This window comes from Lepidochelys kempii, chromosome 28 (genome assembly GCF_965140285.1).
Source record: "Lepidochelys kempii isolate rLepKem1 chromosome 28, rLepKem1.hap1, whole genome shotgun sequence".
Lineage (NCBI taxonomy): Eukaryota > Metazoa > Chordata > Testudines > Cheloniidae > Lepidochelys > Lepidochelys kempii.
This window is the reverse complement of record NC_136407.1, coordinates 3,899,407-3,924,095: the sequence shown is the minus strand read 5'-3', so window position 1 is coordinate 3,924,095 and position 24,689 is coordinate 3,899,407. Positions and strand designations below refer to the sequence as shown.

General features: G+C 52.1%; 1 protein-coding gene across 8 annotated transcripts in view; it reads left to right on the top strand.

Annotated features, from left to right (window-relative positions):
* Positions 1-3,001: 3,001 nt before the first annotated feature.
* The window catches only part of LOC140904236 (uncharacterized), a 51,427-nt gene continuing 29,739 nt past the window's right edge, over positions 3,002-24,689 (top strand). For all 8 annotated transcript variants that reach the window (XR_013635109.1, XR_013635107.1, XR_013635106.1 and 5 more), the window contains exon 1: positions 3,002-3,371. The gene's annotated coding sequence lies outside the window, so the exon portion shown is untranslated. The remainder of the gene's footprint in view (positions 3,372-24,689) is intronic.

The window sequence follows — 24,689 nt, the reverse complement described above, 5'->3', positions numbered from 1 at the left end:
ATGGGGGGAGGCCTCTGGCTTTGATGTATATTAAATATGAGGCAAGTTACTTTCATCAGCAAACATTTTAATGAAGATAAAGGGGGAAAGAAATGCGTCTCAAATGAGAGGAGAAAGTTGACCATTTAACTCCCTGCAACCGCCAGGATGGAGAATGACTAAGGCAACAAATTCCCTCCAAAACAGGAGAACTTGCTGCAACTAAACATGGGAACGTCTCCAAACACAAGGTGCCTTTTAACAGACATTTGATAATTACATGGAAAAAGACAAAATCTGACAGCTGATATCCATGTTAAGTCATTAAACAGAAAAGGGTAGAAATCTGGAGAATTTTGATCGATTTTCACAAATTAGAAAGGAAAGCAGAAAAACGTGAGGGATTTTATATCGATCGTCAATAGTAGGTAAAGAGGTAAAATGAGAGTGAATTTCATATTGTTATTTGACAAATTGAGAGAAAATGGGAAACATCAGCAAAATTTTTCTAAGTATATTCAAAAATTGGAGAAAAGGTCAAAATCCGAGGATATTTTATGTTAATATTTTATTATTAGTGAGACATGGAAAAATCTCAGGGAAAATTAGAAATAGCTAGCTAGAGAGAAAGGAGGGCAATTTTTTAGGCCACCCTCCTAAAGAGATCTGTGTGTAGCTCAGAGATTTGTCTCTCTCACCAAGTGAAGCGGGTCCAATAAAAGATATTACCTCACCCACCTTGTCTTTCTAAATGCAAAGCAATGCACATTGGAGAGAAAAACTGCAGCTACTTATACACTTTGTAGGGTCAAGTAACTATCAAATGTACCCCATAGATCCAGCTTTAGCATTTATTTTATGCAGCAGTAATGCAAAGAACCAACAGGCCTGTATCCTGTACGATACTGGCTTGAACAGTTAGCATAAGGCTTGAGGCCTATGAACTTTGACACAGACAAATGGCCTAACAGTCACCCCTAACATTTGGAGAACTGGAAACAGAGTATCTAAGCGGGAATTTCGTCCGTAAAGACATCAGCCAACCAGAGGAACATGAGCTAACACCGGCTTTTCGACAGAACAGCCGCAGATGTCTGACCACAGGAGCAACGAATTGACACATTTGACCCCAAGATGAGATCATTAATACACTAACCTATAGGAGAAGGACACCCCAACATTAGTAGGAGAGAAACCCCTATGAACATGCATTACACCTAGTGGCATCAGCAGAACATATTATCGGCTACACAACTCAAGAAAGGGATCTGCATGTTGCTGTAGACAGATCAATGAAAAGCTCCACTCAATGCACAGCTGCCAGCAAAAAAGCTAACACGTGCAGATTCATAAGGAACGGGATGGAGAATAACACGGAACATCTGTATATAAATCAAGGGGGCAGCCTCCAATATCCTGGGACCACCATGGCTACTACAGCACTGCACACAGGATATTTTAGATCTATCTTGGAGAACTGGGGAAGAAATAGGTCTCAAAAGAAATATTTGATAATGAGAGAAAAGCACCCGGATCTGAAGAGATTTTCTGTTAAGTGAGAGTAGTTGGACACTTTGACGGGATTGTATATGGAGGTTCATTAAACAGACAGTAATAATCCCCTCCCCCACACAAACACACCATCCACATGGGCAGCAGGGAGCCCTTTGGGGAGGTACTTTAAGAGGGTAGGTGAGGGGAGTATGGAGCAGGAAAACTCCCTGGCAGCGGGGAGGAGGCAGCAGCAGGGGCAGGCAGGCGACTGGGGGCTAGCAGGGGAGCTGTGTTGGGCAGTTGGGGGCAGCAGTAGCCAGGACTGTGTAACCTTGGGCTGGACAGTCTCCCGTGGGTTTTCTTCCCTCCTTCTGTCCCCCCCTTCCTTGCTTTGGTGCTGGCACAGAATGGCCACCCCATCCCACCCCAGAGGCAGCTGGGTCTCAGGGCTGGGCAAGCGGCACCCATTAAGCCCCTTCTCGTTTGGGGAATGATTCAGGACAATTTCCCACAGAAATAAAATTCGCTGCAGGTCAAACCTCCCAGACCTGAGACTGTTACATGAACACTGGAGAATGAGAGAGAAAATGGGGCAAACTCTGAAAAGCAGACGGGAGGAAGGGGCAGGAACTGCTCCCTCCGCACCGGCCCGTCACAGCCCCGGGCTGCTTGGGCCCCGCCGGAGACGGCCTCTCTCGGACTCTGCCCGGGCCGTGGCAGCAGGGGGACCCCGCGAGGGGAGCCGGGCTGTCTGAGGCGAGGGGAGCAAAGCCGAGCCGGCCCCGGGGCGCGGCGGGAAGCCGGGGCGGCCGGGGGGCTGGGCTGGGCTCCCGGCACCGGGGGCTCCCCGCCGGGGGGCGCGCACACCTGGGGGCACGCGGCGGGGTCCTCCCGGGGCCAGCGGCTCCTCCAGCCCCCGGCCTGGGGTACACCAGGCTCCGGGGGAAGCCCCAGCGCGGCCCCGGCCCGGGCTCGCTCGCAGGCCCTGCGGCCGGGGCCGGGCGGGTCGCGCTCCGGGGCCGCTCCCCGGCCAGGCGCGGAGCCCGGGCGCTGGGACACGCGGGGCCGCAAGTGACCGCGACCCGCTGCCCGACCCCGGGACGCGCCCCTCGGGCAGGAGACCCCCGGCCCCAGGGCCAGCCGCTGGGCGGGTCTCCCCGGCCGCCGGGCCGCTCGCCGCCTCGGGGGCCCCGGCGCTGGCCGAGGGGGGCGGGGCGGGGCGAGCCGGGGCGGGGCCGGTCCTAGGGGCGCTGCCCGGGCCCCGGGGAGCAGCCGGGCCGGAGGCCCCGGGGCTGAGGCTCCGGCCACCCAGCGAGCAGCCCCGGCCCGCGCTCCCCGGCTCCCCCCGCAGCGCAGCGGCCGGGCCCAGGGGCGGGAGAGGTCGCCCGAGAAGCGGGAAGGCGCCGGGGGCTCCGGGTCTGAGAGGCGCCGGGTGGGGGAGGGGCGTGGCTCGGGGGCGTCTGCGCGGGGGGGAGGGGATGAGAGGCTCGGGGAGAGTCAGGCTGACTCCGGGGCCCTCCCTAACCTGCTCTAGGGAGGACGGAAGCGCCCCCCGGGGCAGGCTGGGAGATGTAGTTTCTGACTCTCCCGGCAGCGGAAGTGACGTGCGGCGGAGGGGCTAAAGAGGCGGGCTGCGAACGCGCGCGGCGCTGTGGCTCTGCCTGGCTCGTGCGGGGCCGTTGGAGCCTCTCCCGGAGGAGGAGGGATTCGTGCCGCTGGAGCGCTTGTCTCTACCCCGTCGTGCTTCCCGGCTCTGCGCACGCGCACATCGGGCGGCGGTGGGGCCGAGCTCACACAGGCTGCATTTCCCAGGGCGCCGGGCACGTGGGCTCCCCCCGGCTTTAGGTTCCGGCCGCCCCGGGCTCCGCCCGCCCCCCCCGCGGAGCTGCAGCCTCCAGGTACCGGAGCGAGCCCCGGGGCCGGGCGGTGACTCTGCCCCAGTGTCCGGCGGGGGGACCAGCTCCCCCGGGGTCCCTGCGGGCGGGGGGGGACCTGGGGAAAGGGGCGGAGGGAAAATGTCGGCGCAGCCCGGACATGGCCGGGGGGGGGGGGGGAAGGGCCGGGGCCCCCCGAGGGGCGGGAAGGGAAAGGGGGGGCTGAGATCCACAGCTACAGACTAGGGGCCGAATGGCTCGGCAGCAGTTCTGCGGAAAAGGACCTAGGGGTGACAGTGGATGAGAAGCTGGAGATGAGTCAACAGTGTGCCCTTGTTGCCAAGAAGGCCAATGGCATTTTGGGATGTATAAGTAGGGGCATTGCCAGCAGATCGAGGGACGTGATCGTTCCCCTCTATTCGACATTGGTGAGGCCTCATCTGGAGTACTGTGTCCAGTTTTGGGCCCCACACTTCAAGAAGGATGTGGATAAATTGGAGAGAGTCCAGCGAAGGGCAACAAAAATGATTAGGGGTCTGGAAAACATGAGTTATGAGGAGAGGCTGAGGGAGCTGGGATTGTTTAGTCTGCAGAAGAGAAGAATGGGGGGGATTTGATAGCTGCTTTCAACTACCTGAAAGGGGGTTCCAGAGAGGATGGATCTAGACTGTTCTCAGTGGTAGAAGAGGACAGGACAAGGAGTAATGGTCTCAAGTTGCAGTGGGGGAGGTTTAGGTTGGATATTAGGAAAAACTTTTTCACTAGGAAGGTGGTGAAACACTGGAATGCATTACCTAGGGAGGTGGTGGAATCTCCTTCCTTAGAAGTTTTTAAGGTCAGGCTTGACAAAGCCCTGGCTGGGATGATTTAACTGGGGATGGGTCCTGCTTTTGAGCAGGGGGTTGGACTAGATGACCTTCTGGGGGTCCCTTCCAACCCTGATATTCTATGATTCTATGATCCCCTCGGATTTACCGCTGCCCCCTCCCGGGGCTCCCCCTGCTCCCGCCCTGCCCCCTTTCTCTCCCATCAGCGATGAGCAGCAGCCCAGGTGACCCCCCCTTCCCCCACCTCCCTGAGACGGGCTCTGCCCCCCCCCCAGACCCTGTTTCCTCTCCACTTCGCCCGTGGCCAGTTCAAATCTCGGCGTTGGGGTGTGTCCCCCCCACTTTACCTGCAGTGACTTGTCCTGGTTTAGGGGGGAATCGTTCCCCGGAGTGATTTCTGAAACGGGCAGAGGGGGGCAGAGCCCCGAGACAGGGACTGGGCTGGGCTGGGCTGGGGGGGCCCAGGAAGGGGAGGGAGGAGCAAGTGCCCCCCCGCATGGAGACGGCCCAGTCCTTGGTTTCCCAGCCCCCGCTACTTCCCCGCCCCCACCCTGCCCAACCCAGCAGTCCCCGTCCCCCCAGCCCCGACGCCTGCTCGTCACATTGCCAGACCCCACTGCCAGCCCCTCCCCACAGCCAGTGACCTTCTGACTCCAGCCCCACTCCTTTCCCCTGTGAAAGCCACATCACCCAGGGGTCCCTGCTGGCCATGTGAGTGTGAGGCAAGAAGAATCCATCCCACTCTGTTGTTGATTGAATATCACTGTATAATCCCCTCAAATTTCCCCTCCTTTCTCTTGAACTGTTGAATGGTGACATAAAATCTCCCCAGATGTTGGTGCTTCTCTCTAGTATTCGCAAATATTTAGTTTGTGCCCCATTTTTTCCTCAGTTCTGAAATACTGATATTAAATTCTTGAAAATCTTTCTGCTTTTCTCTCCAGGTGTCTGACTGAGATCAGGGCTCTTATCATACTGAGCGTGGCTCAGGCTTTGCCTGAGATCAGGTCCCCCAGTGTGTTGGGCACTGCACAAACCCTGGCCAAGTTTAGGGCACTTGTTATGCCAGGCACTGCACAGACCCCTACAGAGAGCAGGGACCTTGTTGTGCTGGGTGCTACAGTGACCCTGACTGAGATCGGGGTCCCTGTTCTGCCAGGCACTGGAGAGACCCCAGCAGAGGTCAGACCCCACAGTTGTGACAAGTCCTGTGGCGACCCCAGCTGTGATCTGTGCCCCTGTTGTGCTGGGCACTGTAGAGACCCCAGCTGACATCAGGCCCCCCATTATGCCAGGTAAAACTGAGACCTGGACCAAGATCATGGCCCCCCTTGTGCCAGGCAGCGCACGACTGCTGCCCAGATTGCTTCCTCCATTGTGCTGGGCACTTCAGAGACCTCGACTGAGACCCGTGTCCCCGTTGGGCCCGGCACTGCACTGATGCCCGACCAAGATCATGCCCAAACACTGGGCACTGTACAGACCCTGACAGAGATCCTGCCCCCACATTTTGCCAGGTGCTGCAGGGACCCCAAACAAAATCGGGGATCCTGTAATGCCGGGAGTTGCAGAGCCCCCGACTGAGGTCAGGCCCCCTGTTGTGCAGGGCTCTGCACAGACACTGACAAAGATCAGGGTCCCCATTGTGACACGGGCTGAACAGACACCAAGGGTATGTCTACACTGCCATTAAAACCCTCCAGCTGGCCCATGCCAGCTGACTCAGGCTCACAGGGCTCGGGCAAAGGGGGTGTTTAATTCCAGTGTAGATGTCTGGGCCCAGGCTGGAGCCAGGCTGTAGGACCCTGCGAGGTGGGAGGGTGCCAGACCTTGGACTGCAGCCCAAGCCAGAACATCTACACCACAATTAAACAGCCCCACAGCCTGAGCCGTGTGAGCCCATGTCAGCGGGCACGGGCCAGCCGCCGGTGTCTTAACTGCAGTGCAGACATGCCCGCGGTGACAGAGTCCTTGCCGCAAAAACCTCAAAGGCTAAATAGGCAAATGGTGGGAGGCTACTCTCCATTTTACAAATGGGGAAACTGAAGCTCAGAGAGCTGAAGTAATTTGCTCAAGTTTGCATTGAGAGTTTGGGGCAAAACTGGGATCTGAACCCAAATTGTTTGAATTCTTGTGTCTCCCCTTAACCACAAGCCCAGCTTGTGTGTGTACAGCGTTGTTGTGGCCTGTGTTTGTATTGCATTGGCTTCCAAGGGAGACTGTGGCATTTCCTTCATTGGAGGTTTTTAAGATCAGGTTAGAGGTACACCAGTCTGGGAATGTCGAGGGCAGAGGTGGGCAAAGTACGGCCTGTGGGACTGTCCTGCCCAGCCCTTGAGTTCCTGGCCAGGAAGGATAGCCCCTGGCCCCTCCCATGCTGTCTCCCATTCACCGCAGCCTCAGTTTGCCACGCCGTCAGTGCTCTGGCCCGCTGCTCCTGCCGGGCAGCATGGTGGTGTGGCTGGCTCTGGCCGGGCGGTGGGGCTATGAGCTCCAGCTGCTCTGAGTGGTATGGTAAGGGGGTGGGGAGCAGGGAGTTGAATAAAGGGCAGGAGGTTCTGGGGGGCAGTGAGGGGACAGGGAGCAGGGTGTGGTTGGGTGGGGCGGAGGTTCTTGGGGGGGCGGTCAGGGGACAGGGAATGTTGGATAGGCGTGGGAGTCTGTCGGGGGCGGGGATGTGGAGGGGTCAGGGCAGTCAGGGGACAGGGAGAAGGGGGAATGGATGGGGGTGGGGTCCTGGGAGGGGGTGGTCAGGGGTCAAGGAGCAGGGGGGGTTGAATGGGTTGGGAGTTCTGAGGGGGGCAGTAGCAAGTGGGCCCTCTGTACAGTTGTGCAACCATGATGTGGCCCTCGGGCCAAAAAGTTTGCCCACCCCTGATCTAGTGATACTTGGTCCTGCCTCATCACAGGAGACTTGAGTAGATGACCTCCCAAGATCCCTTCCAGGCCTACATTGAAATAATTCTGTCTTGTGCTGTGTCGTGTTCTATGCTGAGCTGTTTTGCAGGGTGCCATTTGGAACTGTGATGCACCATGTTGTGTTGCATAGTTTTATGGTGTATTGTTTTGCCTCAGCTTGTTTGGTGCCTGTGTTGTGTTGGTTTGAGTCGAGCTCTTTTCCGTTGTGTACTTTAGGGTGTGTTAGTTTGCATTGTGTGGCTTTCTTCTCCTTTGTGTTGTCATTTTATGCTGTGGAGTGTAGTTTTTTGTTATTGTTTTTCTGAATTGCCTGACATTATGTTGTGGCGGGGATTTTTCTGTGTGTTGTGTTTTATATGTATATATTGCATAGCATCATAGAAATGTAGGGCTGGAAAAGACCTCAAGAAGTTATCAAGTCCGGTGCTCTCTCTGCTGAGGCAGAACCAAGTATATGTAGATTATCTCTGACAGAGGTTTGTCCTGCCTGTTCTTGGAAACTTCCAGAGAAAGAGACTCCACAGCCACCCTTGTAAGACTATTCCAGAGCTGAACTACCTTAGCTCTGGGGATTGACTACATGCCATTGTAGGCAGTCCCATCCTACCAATCCCTCCAGAAAGGTATCGAGCTCAGTCTTGAAGGCAGTTAGGTTTTTTGCCCCCACTGCTTCCCTTGGGAGGCTGTTCCAAAACTTCACTCTGATGGTTAGAAACCTTCGCCTAATTTCAAGCCAAAACTTATTGATGGCCAATATCCATTTGTTTCAGTGCCAATACTGGTGCTTAACCTAAACTCCTCTCCATCCCTGGTGTTTATCCTTCTGATGTATTTATAGAGAGCAATCCTCTCTCTCTTCAGCCTTCTTTTGGCTAGGCTAAACAAGCCAAGCTCTTTGAGTCTCCTCTCGTAAGGCAGATTTTCCATTCCTCAGATCATCCTAGTAGCCCTTCTCTGCACCTGTTCCACTTTGAATTCATCTTTCTTAAACATGGGAGACCAGAATGGCCCACAGTATTTCAGATGAGGTCTCGTTGGTGCCTTGTATAACAGTACTAACTTACTGCTTATTGCAAAAATTATTGCACTATTAATTTTCATCCCATTTCTTTTACTCCAGCTTTCAAGGTCATGCAGATCTTCTTGGATGATTTTCCCGTCCTCCATATTGGCAATACCTCCCAGGTTTCTGTCACACTCCTACTTTTTGTGCCAAGGTCACTAATAAAAATGTTGAATAAGATTGGTCCCAGGACTGATATGAGGAACTCCACTAGTAACCCCCCTCCAGCCTGACAACTCACCATTCAGTATGACCCCTTGTAGTCTCCCCTGTAACCAATTCCTTATCGACCTTTCAGTTCTCATATTAATCCCCATCTTCTCCAATTTAACAAATAGTTTCCCATGTGGAACTTACTGACATCCAGGTAGATTAGAGCTACTGCATTTCCTTAGTCCAAAAAATTAGTTACCTTCTCACAGAAGGAGGTCAGGTTTCTCTGGCAGGAGCTACCTTTTCTAACACCATGTTTTATTTATTTATAGTGCTGAAGGCCAGAAGAAACTGTTAGGAATAGGCTGAGAATGGCCATGTGGAGGTGGGGGAGGGGATGGCAGAGAGTGTGGAGCTGGTGGAGGGTAGGGGATGCTGGAGGGGTACCTGAGATTTTCTTTTGAAGGAGTCCATGTCTCTGCTCCCTGTGGCTTTGGTCATTCTGTACCAAAGCAGCACATCAGCAGACCAGATGCACACACCATAGCTCCACCTGGAACACGCAGCATTCACTTCCAGATGGGATTGACGATTTCTCAGGGGCCCAGTTGGATAGGCCTGGCTGGGGTGGATTCAGTTGGACAGCACTCTCGGGCTCTGATGGTTTGGGATGTTCCTTTTTGCATAGCCAGCTCTTTCCCTTTATTGTTTTACCCCACCTATGCCCCATGACACTCTCTTCTTAACTTCCTTTGGTTATTTCAGTTCCAGTTTTTAAATGGGGTCTAATAATTGCAAAGCTGAATGAAAGATAAACAGAACCATTTGAATTTTGGCACATAGCTGGTAGAACGATACCTAGTGAAGGTATGCTCACAAACAAGGAAGAATTAGTGGGGGAAGCAAAAGTGGACGGGAATCTGGGAGGCAGTGACCATGAGTTGGTTGAGTTCAGGATCCTCACACAGGAAAGAAAGGTAAGCAGCAGGATACGGACCCTGGACTTCAGGAAAGCAGACTTTGACTCCCTCAGGGAACGGATGGGTAGGATCCCCTGGGGGACTAACATGAAGGGGAAAGGAGTCCAGGAGAGCTGGCTGTATTTCAAGGAATCCCTATTGAGGTTACAGGGACAAACCATCCCGATGAGCCGAAAGAATAGTAAATATGGCAGGCGACCAGCTTGGCTTAACGGTGAAATCCTAGCGAATCTTAAACATAAAAAAGAAGCTGACAAGAAGTGGAAGGTTGGATATATGACCAGGGAAGAGTATAAAAAGATTGCTCGGGCATGTAGGAATGAAATCAGGAGAGCCAAATCGCACCTGGAGCTGCAGCTAGCAAGAGATGTCAAGAGTAACAAGAAGGATTTGTTCAGGTATGTTGGCAACAAGAAGAAAGCCAAGGAAAGTGTGGGCCCCTTACTGAATGAGGGAAGCAACCTAGTGACAGAGGATGTGGAAAAAGCTAATGTACTCAATGATTTTTTTGCCTCTGTCTTCACAAACAAGGTCAGCTCCCAGACTGCTGCACTGGGCATCACAAAATGGGGAGTAGATGGCCAGCCCTCTGTGGAGAAAGAGATGGTTAGGGACTATTTAGAAAAGCTGCACGTGCACAAGTCCATGGAGCCGGACGAGTTGCATCCGAGAGTGCAAAAGGAATTGGCGGCTGTGATTGCAGAGCCATTGGCCATTATCTTTGAAAACTCGTGGCGAACGGGGGAAGTCCCGGATGACTGGAAAAAGGCTAATGTAGTGCCAATCTTTAAAAAAGGGAAGGAGGAGGATCCTGGGAACTACAGGCCAGTCAGCCTCACCTCAGTCCCCGGAAAAATCATGGAGCAGGTCCTCAAGGAATCAATCCTGAAGCACTTACACGAGAGGAAAGTGATCAGGAACAGTCAGCATGGATTCACCAAGGGAAGGTCATGCCTGACTAATCTAATCGCCTTCTATGATGAGATTACTGGTTCTGTGGATGAAGGGAAAGCAGTGGATGTATCTTGACTTTAGCAAAGCTTTTGACACAGTCTCCCACAGTATTCTTGTCAGCAAGTTAAGGAAGTATGGGCTGGATGAATGCACCATAAGGTGGGTAAAAAGTTGGCTAGATTGTCGGGCTCAACGGGTAGTGATCAATGGCTCCATGTCTAGTTGGCAGCCGGTGTCAAGTGGAGTGCCCCAGAGGTCGGTCCTGGGGCCGGTTTTGTTCAATATGTTCATAAATGATCTGAAGGATGGTGTGGATTGCACTCTCAGCAAATTTGCGGATGATACTAAACTGGGAGGAGTGGTAGATACGCTGGAGGGCAGGGATAGGATACAGAAGGACCTAGACAAATTGGAGGATTGGGCCAAAAGAAATCTGATGAGGTTCAATAAGGATAAGTGCAGGGTCCTGCACTTAGGATGGAAGAACCCAATGCACAGCTACAGACTAGGGACCGAATGGCTAGGCAGCAGTTCTGCGGAAAAGGACCTAGGGATGACAGTGGACAAGAAGCTGGATATGAGCCAGCAGTGTGCCCTTGTTGCCAAGAAGGCCAATAGCATGTTGGGATGTACAAGTAGGGGCATAGCGAGCAGATCGAGGGACTTGATCGTCCCCCTCTATTCGACATTGGTGAGGCCTCATCTGGAGTACTGTGTCCAGTTTTGGGCCCCACACTACAAGAAGGATGTGGATAAATTGGAGAGAGTCCAGCGAAGGACTTCAAAAACGATTAGGGGTCTGGAACACATGAGTTATGAGGAGAGGCTGAGGGAACTGGAATTGTTTAGTCTGCAGAAGAGAAGAATGAGGGGGGATTTCATAGCTGCTTTCAACTACCTGAGAGGTAGTTCCAGAGAGGATGCTTCTAGACTATTCTCAGTGGTGGAAGAGGACAGGACAAGGAGTAATGGTGTCAAGTTGCAGTGGGGGAGGTTCAGGTTGGATATTAGGAAAAACTTTTTCACTAGGAGGTTGGTGAAACACTGGAATGCGTTGCCTAGGGAGGTGGTGGAATCTCCTTCCTTAGACGTTTTTAAGGTCAGGCTTGACAAAGCCCTGGCTGGGATGATTTAATTGGGTATGGGTCCTGCTTTTGAGCAGGGGGTTGGACTAGATGACCTCCTGAGGTCCCTTCCAACCCTGATATTCTATGATTCTTTGGAACCCCCTTTCAGGTAGTTGAAAGCAGCTATCCAATCCCTCCTCAGTCTTCTCTTCGGCAGACTAAACAATCCCAGTTCCCTCAGCCTCTCCTCATGAGTCATGTGTTTCAGTCCCCTAATCATTTTTGTTGCCGTCCACTGGACTCTTTCCAATTTTTCCACTCCTTCTTGTAGTGTGGGGCCCAAAACTGGACACCGTACTCCAGATGAGGTCTCACCAATGTCGAATAGAGGGGAATGATCACGCATCTTGATCTGCTATCAATGCCCCTACTTATACAGCCCAAAATGCCATTGGCCTTCTTGGCGACCAGGGCACACTGTTGACTCATATCCAGCTTCTCGTCCACTGTAACCCCTAGGTCCTTTTCTGCAGAACTGCTTCCTAGCCATTTGGTCTCTAGTCTGTAGCGGTGCATGGGATTCTTCTGTCCTAAGTGCAGGACTCTGCACTTGAGCTTGTTGAACCTCATCAGATTTCTTTTGGCCCAATCCTCCAATTTGTCTAGGTCCCTCTGTATCCTATCCCTACCCTCCAGCGTATCTACCTCTCCTCCCAGTTTAGTGTCATCTGAAAACTTGCTGAGGGTGCAATCCACACCATCCTCCAGATCATTAATGAAGATATTGAACAAAACCAGTCCCAGGACTGACCCTTGGGGCACTCCACTTGATACCGGCTGCCAACTAGACATGTAGCCATTGATCGCTACCCATTGAGCCTGACGATCTAGCCAGCTTTCCATCCACCTTATAGTGCATTCATCCAGCCCATGCTTCTTTAACTTGCTGGCAAGAATACTGTGGGAGACAATATGAAAACCTTTGCTAAAGTCAGGGAATAACGCATCCACTGCTTTCCCCTCATCCACAGAGCCAGTTATCTCATCATAGAAGGCAGTTAGATTAGTCAGGCATGACCTTCCCTTGGTGAATCCATGCTGACTGTTCCTGATCACTTTCCTCTAAGTGCTTCAGAATTGATTCCTTGACGACCTGCTCCATGATTTTTCCAGGGACTGAGGTGAGGCTGACTGGCCTGCAGTTCCCCAGATCCTCTCTTTTCCCTTTTTTAAAGATGGGCACTACACTAGCCTTTTTCCAGTTTCAGCAGCTGTTACTATGCATGCTCAGTGAGAGCTCCAGCGGGGTTTCATGGGCCCAGGCCTGTACAGCGCAGCTCACCTAAAACCAAATTCCATCTTCGCAAAGATTAGGGGCTTGATTCTGTGCCATGGTTGTCGTTTTCCCTCGTACTTTAGTGATAGGCCCTATCTGCAATGGTTGGGTTTGCATAGGTGTGTTGTGGGAGTATTGGGTCATTGTTCACGTCACTCAGATTTAGGGTTACATTGGTGAGTACCTTATCTCTGCATTTCCTGATTATTACAAGTTTGAGTTTTGCTGATCTCTCTTTTGGAGGGGCACCAAACAGCTCTGGGCAACTTTAAATCCTGCATTCATTAAGTTTTTTTGTTAGTGAATTTCCTAGCTTTTTGCGCAGAGCAATGTTGACTGGAGGAGTTAGCAACCCTATAGGCAGTTGTGGGTTTCACACAAGTTTGCAATCAGATGCACAGAGAAGTGCAATGACTTACCCAAGGTCACCCAGCAGGCCTATGGCAGCCAGGAATAGTCTCTGTCCAGTGCTCTCTCCACGTAGGTGCTGGGTGATTCTGAAGTGCTGCTCTCCCCGCCTCCTCCCCCATACTTTTTGTTAAGGTGGAATGGGAATAACAGTCATGGTTTCAAATGTGTCTCTCTCTCTGCCACCTCCTCCTGCTGCCACCAGTTCTAGCTCGGCCTCCCCTTCTTGTCCATCGCCTCCAGCCCTCTCTTAGCTCTGTAGAAGCCAGTAGCTGTCTCCTGTCCTAGGCTACTTCACACATGTATTACAGGCAGCAGTGTAAGGTATGGCGCATGCCACCTTGGTGATGTAGCCTGAGCTGCACACTGAGCTGGGCCCTCACTGCTTCTTCCAGATGGGCTCCCTGCTCCAGCCATGCCCTAGCTCTGCCCCTCCTCCAAACAGGCCCCCTCCCCTATACACTCTGGCATGCCCCTCCACCCCATACACGTGTAACATGTGTAACATGTGCCTTTAAATTATTCATATTTTGGATGATTAAATTTTTGTTACCTTCAGCTTCACCATCTTCCCCTGCCCAGCCCGGTTTCAGGTGTTTGGTGGTGCCCCGATGGTTTTCCATTGATAGTTTGGGAGAGAGCAAGGCTGGTCTCTTGAGCGTTGCGTTACCTTACCAGCTGACTAGGGAGGAGTGACGACCATAGTTCCCTCTAAAGTCTGCACCTGGGCGGCCGCACACATGGGAATGAAGGGCTGCATACCTAATAAGTGGAGCTGCACAAATGTGGCTCCACTAATTAGGTGCCTTCTGGACCGTGGAGAGGATGCGGAAGAAGGTGAGGTGATGGGGGAAATAGGGGTAGGTGGGGGGAATAGGGGGTGAGTGAGGTGATGTGGGGGTCGGGAGTTTGAGGTGTCCCAACTTCCAGCCGGGCTGCAGTGGCAGGGAGAGGAGAGATTTGGACTCTCAGCAACCCCGGTTGGGCTGCCGGTGCCAGGGAGAGACAGGAGGCTTCCCCAGCGCCAGGCTGGGCTGGGGGAGCAGGCTGCACGGGGGTTTGGGGTGCCAAGATTTTGGGCGGGTTGCTAGCATTTTGGAGCATGCGGGGGATGTGGCTACATGGGAGGTGGGGTGCTGGGGAAACTCCATTGTCCGATTAATGCATCAGAGCAAGATCAATCCAAGCACATCTTTCCTTTACTTGTTGTTAAGGTAACTATGAGTCTGGGGTGAGGAGCTGGTATTAATTACCACCTGATTATTGATATAATTACAAGATCTGAAATATCCCAGGAATAATCTGATGGGGAAGGAATAATGTGGCACCCCCGCTATTTTCCACTGTTTAGAATTATAGAGCAAACACAAAACAGTGAATCCTCTGCGGTTCTAAACCAAAATATTTTTCACCTAGTATCAGCAGGGAAAGATTAAGACCTTGCTTTTGGCCATGTTGAGTTTCTGTTGACAGCTGGTGGACATCTGCTAGGAGATGTTAGAAAGACTGGGAAAAGATTTAATTTGACTGGAGGGAGACAGATCCAGAGCAGAGAGGTAAAGAGTGCTTGAGGGATTCTGCATTAGCAGATCTTAATGCAGAATCTGACTTATGTTGGTGCTTTTTTTATTGTAAAGCATTTAGGCTGCTTTTGTAGATATGTGTAATTAATCTCTCCTCTTCCTAGAGTTCTGAGGAGGTTATATGAGTATTTTTAAAGAGTGCAGACTGCAGATTAGGTTGCAGTGAGGTCTTCATAAGTGCAGGATCAGGCTCTAAACTGTTGTCAAGTCCACACACTGAACAAACTGAAAAAACACTTTGATCTTTCTGTTGTAGTGATCTGATGATAAATTACAGCAATCCAAGGTTAAAAGAAATACATCTGTGATTTTATTTTGATTGTTGTGGCTTTAAGAAGCTGGTTTCTTGCTATTTACTCTCTCTTAGATACTGATCCTGCAAACAGTTATGCCTCTGGAGGGCATCCATGCATAGGCGTTTGCAGGATTGGGGCTTTAGTGAATGAATATTGGCGCAAAAGCATGTGGCTAGGCCTAGCTCATGACATTGGCATGGTTACATTTCAAACAAAGTTTACATGCGTGTTAATGGCTTAAGGTAAGAAAGACAAGGATTCTTTTAACAACATAATTCTTTTGGAGTGTTGTAGGTATCTGAAAACTGTGATCTTAATGATTTTTTAAAAAAATCCTATGTTTACTAATCAATACATGGTAAATAGTTAAAACTGGAAGAACTTGACAATGGGTGCTGTTTATTTGTTTGGTCCTTCAATTAGAGTTGGATTCCAGAAAAGTTATTTGCATTACGTTTTAGAATTTGTTTGGGGAGAGGTATTGGAAACCATTAAGGCCAGATCTTTGCTATCTGGTATAGTTCCGGATCTTCAGAGTACTCCCATTGACTCAGAAGTAGGAAGCACTAGGTGTGATGTTCGGTGTTTTGTAGGATGAAGACCTTATTGCAAGCTCTTTGACACATGGCTTTGGAGTTTGCAGACAGATCCCTGCTTCAATGTGCTTCAGGGCTTCTACTCTTCAGTTTTTGAGTTGGTGACACACACACAATGTGAAGACAGGAGAACTTTGCCTGTTTCTGCAGGGCTCTGTTGCACTTGCACAGCGTGGGTCCTGGACACTCATTTAAAATACCCATCACCAGCCAGTTGATGTTTTACTTCCCTTCGTATTTTCAGTGTTGTCACTTGTTTGTTTGTGGTTTTGTTTGCTGTCTGTGTTGCTTTATTACTTCTTTTTACTGTTCTCAGTGTGTGATGTATTCATCAAATTAAGAATTGACATCCCACAGATGGTATAAGCCTGAGTGAATACCTTTTACTCTCCTTTCCAGTATCAGAAAATATTGTATTAATATTTGCGATGAGAGCATGACTATTTCTAGTTGACTCATAAATTTGTTTAGCATCTTAAAGCTGGGCTGTGTGTGCAGATAATATGCATGCAAGAGAGAGAGTTTTGTGAACTGCAAAAGTCGGTAGCATGCTAGTGTTTTGGCAGATGCTTCATTTTTTGAGAGCAGCTTTCCCTGAAGATTTTGTGGTCTATGGTAGGAGGAGGTTATTAAATTGGGCCTCTGGTGCATGTTTTTTATGCTTTTGCTTAATGCCCATGACTGTGTTTTATTCCTATAGCTGTTTTCAGTAGGCCACATTTTGTCCCTTGTTTTAATATTCTTTCTTCTTCTTCCATACCTATGAACTGTTTAAAAATATATTTATATCTAGGATTTTTGTTTGAACTGGTGGCTCACATCCACACATTATCTCAATATTGGTGGAGCACATAACAAAATTAATTCCGCACATGGATGGAAAAAATTAGAGGGAACATTGGTGATGACTCCCTCTTGGGTGGATGGGCCAATTCTGGGGCCCATTACCTCTTGGTGATTGATTTCCATTCCAAGTCCATAAAGTTGATTTTCAATATAAATGCTTTGTTCCTTACATACGCCCCATTCGTTGATCTCTCAGTCATTGTGAGTCTTGACCAGTTATGAGCTTTTTGTAGATGCCTCTGTCACGGAGTCACTGGGTCAGTCCTCTGGAACTACTCTGTATGAAGCCCGTTAGGACTCTGGGGGAGCCTCCTCTCTCTGAGCATACTGTTTCCAGGGCAGAAGCTTCCACAGCTTCGACTTTCCTGGGTCTGACCTCAGAGCATTCAGCATCCCTTTCCACAGTGTGTGCTTCCTGCAGCAAGTCCGCCCGGACGGGGCTCCTGGGGAAGCCAGAGGGCCCTACACCCCAACTCTGCAGTCAGACCTGACTCTCAGCCAGCCGGTAAAAGGTTTATTAGGCGACAGGAACACAGCGTAGAACAGAGCTTGCTATCACAAAAATCAGTGACTTTCAGCCAAGTCCAGCTTGGCAGTCCTGGGACAGACGCCCTGGACTCCCCCTCTTCCACTGACCCGACCTTTGTTAAAGCCTCACATGCTCTCCCCTATGGATAAATACCCTCCCAAGAGATGTTTGGTGTGATGGGTTTGTCAGGTCTCAGGTGAGAGCTGCTGGCAAAGACCAAGTGACCCTTTGCCAAGGGATCTCTGTGTCACTGTCTGACCCCCGTAGGCCAGGGAGAGAAAAACTTTCTGCCAATGGCCTTCAGGACGGGGGCTGAGTTCACTGCAGTGCCCCCTCATCCCCTCTCCATTTCCCTTCTTGGTGTGCTGTCTGGGATGCTGTCCTGCTTCCTGCTCCCCAGGACACCCCGTATCTACTCCATGTGCCAGGCTTCTGCCAGCCCCCAGTGAGAGGCCATCCAGCCCATCAAACTGATGCCAAAGTGCTGGGCCTCAGGCCTTCTGGGGTGCAGAGAGTCCAATTGCCCCCTGCCCCAGGGGTGCTACAGGGGCATGAATGAGGGAGGCAACCTAGTGACAGAGGATGTGGAAAAAGCTAATGTACTCAATGCTTTTTTTGCCTCTGTTTTCACTAACAAGGTCAGCTCCCAGACTGCTGCGCTGGGCATCACAAAATGCAGAAGAGATGGCCAGCCCTCTGTGGAGATAGGGGTGGTTAGGGACTATTTAGAAAAGCTGGACGTGCACAAGTCCATGGGGCCGGACGAGTTGCATCCGAGAGTGCTGAAGGAATTGGCGGCTGTGATTGCAGAGCCACTGGCCATTATCTTTGAAAACTCGTGGCGAACCGGGGAAGTCCCGGATGACTGGAAAAAGGCTAATGTAGTGCCAATCTTTAAAAAAGGGAAGAAGGAAGATCCTGGGAACTACAGGCCAGTCAGCCTCACCTCAGTCCCTGGAAAAATCAAGGAGCAGGTCCTGAAAGAATCAATCCTGAAGCACTTGCATGAGAGGAAAGTGATCAGGAACAGCCAGCATGGATTCACCAAGGGAAGGTCATGCCTGACTAATCTAATCGCCTTTTATGATGAGATTACTGGTTCTGTGGATGAAGGGAAAGCAGTGGATGTATTGTTTCTTGACTTTAGCAAAGCTTTTGACACGGTCTCCCATAGTATTCTTGTCACCAAGTTAAGGAAGTATGGGCTGGATGAATGCACTATAAGGTGGGTAGAAAGCTGGCTAGATTGTCGGGCTCAACGGGTAGTGATCAATGGCTCCATGTCTAGTTGGCAGCCGGTATCAAGTGGAGTGCCCCAAGGGTCGGTCCTGGGGCCGGTTTTATTCAATATCTTCATAAATGATCTGGAGGATGGTGTGGATTGCACTCTCAGCAAATTTGCGGATGATACTAAACTGGGAGGAGTGGTAGATACGCTGGAGGGGAGGGATAGGATACAGAAGGACCTAGACCAATTGGAAGATTGGGCCAAAAGGAATCTGATGAGGTTCAATAAGGATAAGTGCAGGGTCCTGCACTTAGGACGGAAGAACCCAATGCACAGCTACAGACTAGGGACCGAATGGCTAGGCAGCAGTTCTGCGGAAAAGGACCTAGGGGTGACAGTGGACGAGAAGCTGGATATGAGTCAGCAGTGTGCCCTTGTTGCCAAGAAGGCCAATGGCATTTTGGGATGTATAAGTAGGGGCATAGCGAGCAGATCGAGGGACGTGATCGTTCCCCTCTATTCGACATTGGTGAGGCCTCATCTGGAGTACTGTGTCCAGTTTTGGGCCCCACACTTCAAGAAGGATGTGGATAAATTGGAGAGAGTCCAGCGAAGGGCAACGAAAATGATTAGGGGACTGGAACACATGAGTTATGAGGAGAGGCTGAGGGAGCTGGGATTGTTTAGCCTGCAGAAGAGAAGAATGAGGGGGGATTTGATAGCTGCTTTCAACTACCTGAAAGGGGGTTCCAAAGAGGATGGCTCTAGACTGTTCTCAATGGTAGCAGATGACAGAACGAGGAGTAATGGTCTCAAGTTGCAGTGGGGGAGGTTTAGATTGGATATTAGGAAAAACTTTTTCACTAAGAGGGTGGTGAAACACTGGAATGAGTTACCTAGGGAGGTGGTAGAATCTCCTTCCTTAGAGGTTTTTAAGGTCAGGCTTGACAAAGCCCTGGCTGGGATGATTTAACTGGGAATTGGTCCTGCTTTGAGCAGGGGGTTGGACTAGATGACCTTCTGGGGTCCCTTCCAACCCTGATATTCTATGATTCTATGTCCTTCTAGTGCATCAGGGCTCCATCCTCTGGCTGAGACCTCAGGGCACTTTCTTCCTCTCTTGGGTACCAGGTGAAACTGCAAAAGAACTGACTGTCAGCAAACAAGAGTAAATAAAGGAATGAAAGAAAAGAAAGTGTGTGTGGGGGGTGGGGGAACTGTGGACAGATCCCATCAGGATATGGGCCTCTCTTACTTCTGGGAGCCCTGGGAGCATCTCAGTCACGTTCTGAGTTTACTGGGTCTCAGCGCAAGTTTCAGCCTGCTCCCCCTTTGAGCTCCGGAGATCCCCACCCTCCCTCAGTGAAGGCCAGAGCCCTGAATGCTGCCAGCCCTCACCTTGGGGCTGGAGATGCTCCACAAACTGTTCCCTTCCCAGTGTTTCCCCCCTTGGAGTAGAGTAGGTCTCTCCTGTTAACTCCTGCTCCAGTCCTGACAGAATCATAGAAATGTAGGGCTGGAAGGGACCTCAATAGGTCATCTAGTCCAGTCCCCGGCACTGAGGCAGGACTAAGTATTTTCTATTATAGGCCATCCCTGACAGGTGTTTGTCTAACCCAGGGGTTGGCAACCTTTCAGAAGTGGTGTGCCGAGTCTTCGTTTATTCACTTTAATTTAAGGTTTCGCGTGCCAAAAATACATTTTAACGTTTTTTAGACTGTCTCTCTCTAAGTCTATATATTATATAACTAAACTATTGTCACACGTAACAAGGGTTTTCAAAACGTTTAAGAAGCTTAATTTAAAATTAAATTAAAATGCTGATCTTACACCGCTAGCCCGCTGCCGGCCCAGGGTTCCGTTCACCCAGGCCGGCAGTGGGCTGAGCGGGACCCACAGCCAGGACTCTGTCCGGCAAGGGGCTGGCAGCCAGAACCCCAGACCGGCAGCGGGCTGAGCGGGGTCAGAGGCCGGGACCCCAGACCAGCAGCGGGCCGAGAGGCCCAGCCTGCTGCCACCCAGCCCACTGTCGGTCCGGGGCTCCGTCCTCCGTCCCCTGCCGGCCAGGACCCCGGCCGTCAGCCCCTCCCAGCTCGCTGCCGGCCCAGGGTCCCGGCCCTGTCCACATAGAGTGGGTACCTACCTTCTCCCTGGTTCTAGCCATTCTCCTCTCTCTGCACTGAGCTGAGGGTGGGAGTATGCTGAGAATAGGGCTGGGGGTGAAGGATCAGGCTGGGGGTTGGGGTGTAGGGTCTGGCCAGGAGTTAGAATGAGGGAGGGGGCTCAGGGTTGGGGCAGGAGGTTTGGGTGTGGAGTGCTTACCCGGACAGCTCCCATTTGGTGCGAGGGGTGCAGGTGGGAATGTGTGTGTGGGCGGGGGGGGGTGCAGGAGCTCCCATTTGGTGCGAGGGGTGGGGTGGGGATGTGGAGGGTGCAAGAGTCAGGGCATGGCGTGTGGGGGGGCTGGGGATGTGTGGGGGTGCAGGAGTCAGGGCAGGGGGCTGGGGTGTGTGAGGAGTGTGCAGGAGTCAGGGCAGGGGGCTGGGTACGTGTGGGGGGTGCCAAAGTCAGGGCTGGGGTTGGGGGGGCGGGACAGGGGTCAGGGCACAGGGCTGGGAGTGTGTGAGGGGGTGCAGGGGTCAGGGCAAAGTGCTGGGGGGTGTGGAGGGTTCAGGGCAGGGGGCTGGGGGTGTGTGAGGAGGGTTCAGGAGTCAGGGCAGAGGGCTGGGGGTGTGTTGAGGTGCTGGGGTGAGAGCAGAGTGCTGGGGGGTGTGGAGGGTTCAGGGCAGGGGATGTGTGAGGAATCCTAGAATCATAGAATATCAGGGTTGGAAGGGACCCCAGAAGGTCATCTAGTCCAACCCCCTGCTCGAAGCAGGACCAATTCCCAGTTAAATCATCCCAGCCAGGGCTTTGTCAAGCCTGACCTTAAAAACCTCTAAGGAAGAAGATTCTACCACCTCCCTAGGTAACGCATTCCAGTGTTTCACCACCCTCTTAGTGAAAAAGTTTTTCCTAATATCCAATCTAAACCTCCCCCACTGCAACTTGAGACCATTACTCCTCGTTCTGTCATCTGCTACCATTGAGAACAGTCTAGAGCCATCCTCTTTGGAACCCCCTTTCAGGTAGTTGAAAGTAGCTATCAAATCCCCCCTCATTCTTCTCTTCCATAGACTAAACAATCCCAGCTCCCTCAGCCTCTCCTCATAAGTCATGTGTTCCAGACCCCTAATCATTTTTGTTGCCCTTCGCTGGACTCTCTCCAATTTATCCCTGTCCTTCTTGTAGTGTGAGGCCCAAAACTGGACATAGTACTCCAGATGAGGCCTCACCAATGTCTAATAGAGGGGAACGATCACGTCCCTCGATCTGCTCGCTATGCGCCTACTTATACATCCCAAAATGCCATTGGCCTTCTTGGCAACAAGGGCACACTGCTGACTCATATCCTGCTTCTCGTCCGCTGTCACCCCTAGGTCCTTTTCTGCAGAACTGCTGCCTCGCCATTTGGCCCCTGGAGGAGGGTTCAGGGAAGGGGGTGTGGGCTGGGGTTGTGGGGGTGCTCCAAGCCCCCTACCCTGAGCAGCTCATGACAGGGGACTGGAGGGGATATGCCAATTCCACCCCCTTCCGCAAGCTCCCTGGAGCAGAGCGCACGCAAGGGCCATGGCAGGGAGGGAGAGGAGGAGGGGCAGGAACCCAGCATGCTGGGGGGAAAGGCTGGGGGAGGGGGAAGCTTGCCTGCCCTGCAAGGAGAGAGCGGTGCATGGGGGGGCGGGGAACAGCGGGCCGGGCCGGGCTTTTAATGGCATGCTGCTGTCCGCCGGAGTCCGGCAGACAGCAGCGTGCCGTCAAAAATTGGCATGCATGCCATAGGTTGCCGACCCCTGGTCTAACCTGTTCTTAAAAACCTCCAGTGACAGAGATTTCACAACCTCCCTTCGTAATTTGTTCCAGTGCTTAGATATCCTTACAGATAGGAAGGTTTTTTTAATGTCGAACTTGAATCTCCCCTGCTTCAATTTAAGGTCTTTCTGTCCTGTCCTCTCCTCAGTGGTTAAAGAAGAATTTATCACCCTCTTCTTTATAACAACGTTTTACATACCTGAAGACTGTTGTTATGAAGAAAAGAGAGGAAGGGTGGGATGTATAGGAACAGGATGGCTTGTGCGTGTCATAAGGACTGTGCTCATCAGTCTCATGCCCAATGGATCACTGGGGCCTTTCCTCCATTTCATGTTAGCCTGCGGGGGAACTGGGTGCTCATGGAAACAAATGATGATCGCTGGCTTGAGCCAAGCCTACAGCAGACAGCTTCCCAGCTGGCTCAATAGAGTAGCCAAATCTCTTCACTCCTGGCCTGCACACACCACATACTTCAGTCTTAGGCCCCCTCAAACAGCTCTGCCAATATAGTTCTGCTCTGACCTCCAACCCTTGAATACTCCAGGCCTGGACCCCTCTCATCAACAGGGCCAGCAATTTGCAGCAAACAGTGCAGTGCTTTTGTGATGTGGATAAAATGTTCTCTAAGAACTAGGCTTAGAATGCTGTACAGGTTTCACTTCATCCCTCCCTACAATGCTTAACCCCACTGCATTGGGTGCCCATATTGACCTATGCTGAATACCGGACACCTAGTAAAATTACTCATATTCAAGCAAGTTTAGTGGCTATCAATCAGAACTATGCAGTACAAACGTTCAAATTAACATCAAGCTGACTGAGCCCCCGTTAAAAAAAATTCTGCGTAATGGGATTCTTTTTATTTACCTTCTTATCTTTGAGGCTTTAGGGTTCACACAGGGAGGGGTGACACTCTTTCCCCCCCCCACTCCCGTATAACTTCCTCATGTGGGGGGTGACCGACCAACCCCACCCTCCCTGACCAGGGCTCTCCACCCTCCATGCCTGGCTGGGCCCCTGGGACTGACCCACCTCTCCTGGTACCCGGCACCACATCTTCCCGAGGCAACAAGTGAGGGGACACGCAGGGTCACATACCCTACCTTCCCCAGATTTCTGCCAAGGCTCACAGCAGAATGTGGCCAGCAGCAGCCTTTTGGCACACTGCGGGAGGGAAGGGACAGGAGCTGCTCCCAGCCGCAGAGGATGACCTGGTCTGTGCCTTTGCAGAGCTCAACTCTTCCCCGCACCTGTCTGTGTCTGGAAGCAGCTTGTCCCCTCTCGCCCACACAGTGCGGAAAGGCAGTTAACGCCTCCAGGCTGCTGCTGGCCACCGCACCGACATAACCCAGCGGCTTCCTGTCCTCCCCACCCTGGCTCCAGCACAGGCAGGAAGCGGTTGAGCCCTAAGCATGCCTTGTGCACCAGGGCCCTGGGAACTTGACTGCTGGGGGTTCAGCGAACCCGGCCAGAGAGGTGGCTCAGCAGAGGAGGGTGCCATGGGGACAGAGCAGCCCCATGCTCCCTGGGGTCAGGAGCCAGGGCAGTGTGGGAGGAGGCGAGTGAAGAGGGTGCTAAGCCCCTGCCTAAGGGGCTGCGGCGGAGCCTGCAGGTTCAGGGCATGAACAGGCTGGAAATCACTTCTCCCCCGCCCCCCATTCCAGAGCTTAGCTGAGGGGCAGAGGCACTTCCCATGCCAACACTGTGCAGGGCTTTGGCAAGTGCAGGGCTCAGCTCCTCCTGGCCAGCGCCCCGGGCTGAAGAGGAAGGGGCCTGGTGTTGGTGAGCTGAGTACTCTGACCAGGGGCTGGTTGTCTGCACAGCATTGGGAGCTGTATGCGCCCCACTAGTGGGGATATGGAGGAGCAGCAGGTCTGGGGTGGGGGGCAGAGGGGCAAAGCAGGGAGAGAACAGCAAGAGGGGAGCACTTACAGGGTTGATGGGTGATCAGAAGAGGTGAGATGTAACCGTCCGCCGCCTGGCACCTGCCCGCACAAACCGGCCACCGCAGTGCGCAGCCAGTGCCGGCTGGAAACGGGCCGGGGCCCTGCTGGCTGAGAGCTGGCATGCAGTGGTGGTTGCGCTGACGGACCAGCAGGGGGAGCGGCCTGCCCCACATGCTGCATCTTCGCCTTGCCACCAGCTTTGCACGCCCACCCCCATCATCAGCCACTAGGTCACCCCACACTCACCGCTGATGGGCGGGCGGGTGGCCGGCGAGCAGAGATCTGGCCAGCAGCAGGACCCACCAGTACTCTGGGGGGTGGGGGGAAGAAAGACAGAAAATGCGGGACGATTTGCCCATTTTTAAGGAAAAGTCGGGACACCTGCAGGAAGACTTAAATACGGGACTGTCCCTTTAAAAACAGGACATCTGCTCACCCTACCACTACTACACCACCATAATCTCCTCCCCCACCTACGGATCTCATTGTAAGAAGGAATGAAAGCATCTAATCCCCCCTCCTGTTCCCCACCCCATCCCCTTTACATTTCTTGAGAACTGCTGATGCAGTCTGATCTGGCTGTGCTGCTACCTGCTGAGAGAAACAGGCATTGCCTCCCCTTGCTTCACATTTTTACTGGACATATTCCTGTCAGGGCTGTAACAACATGAGATAGCCATATACTGAAGTGAGCCCTGAACC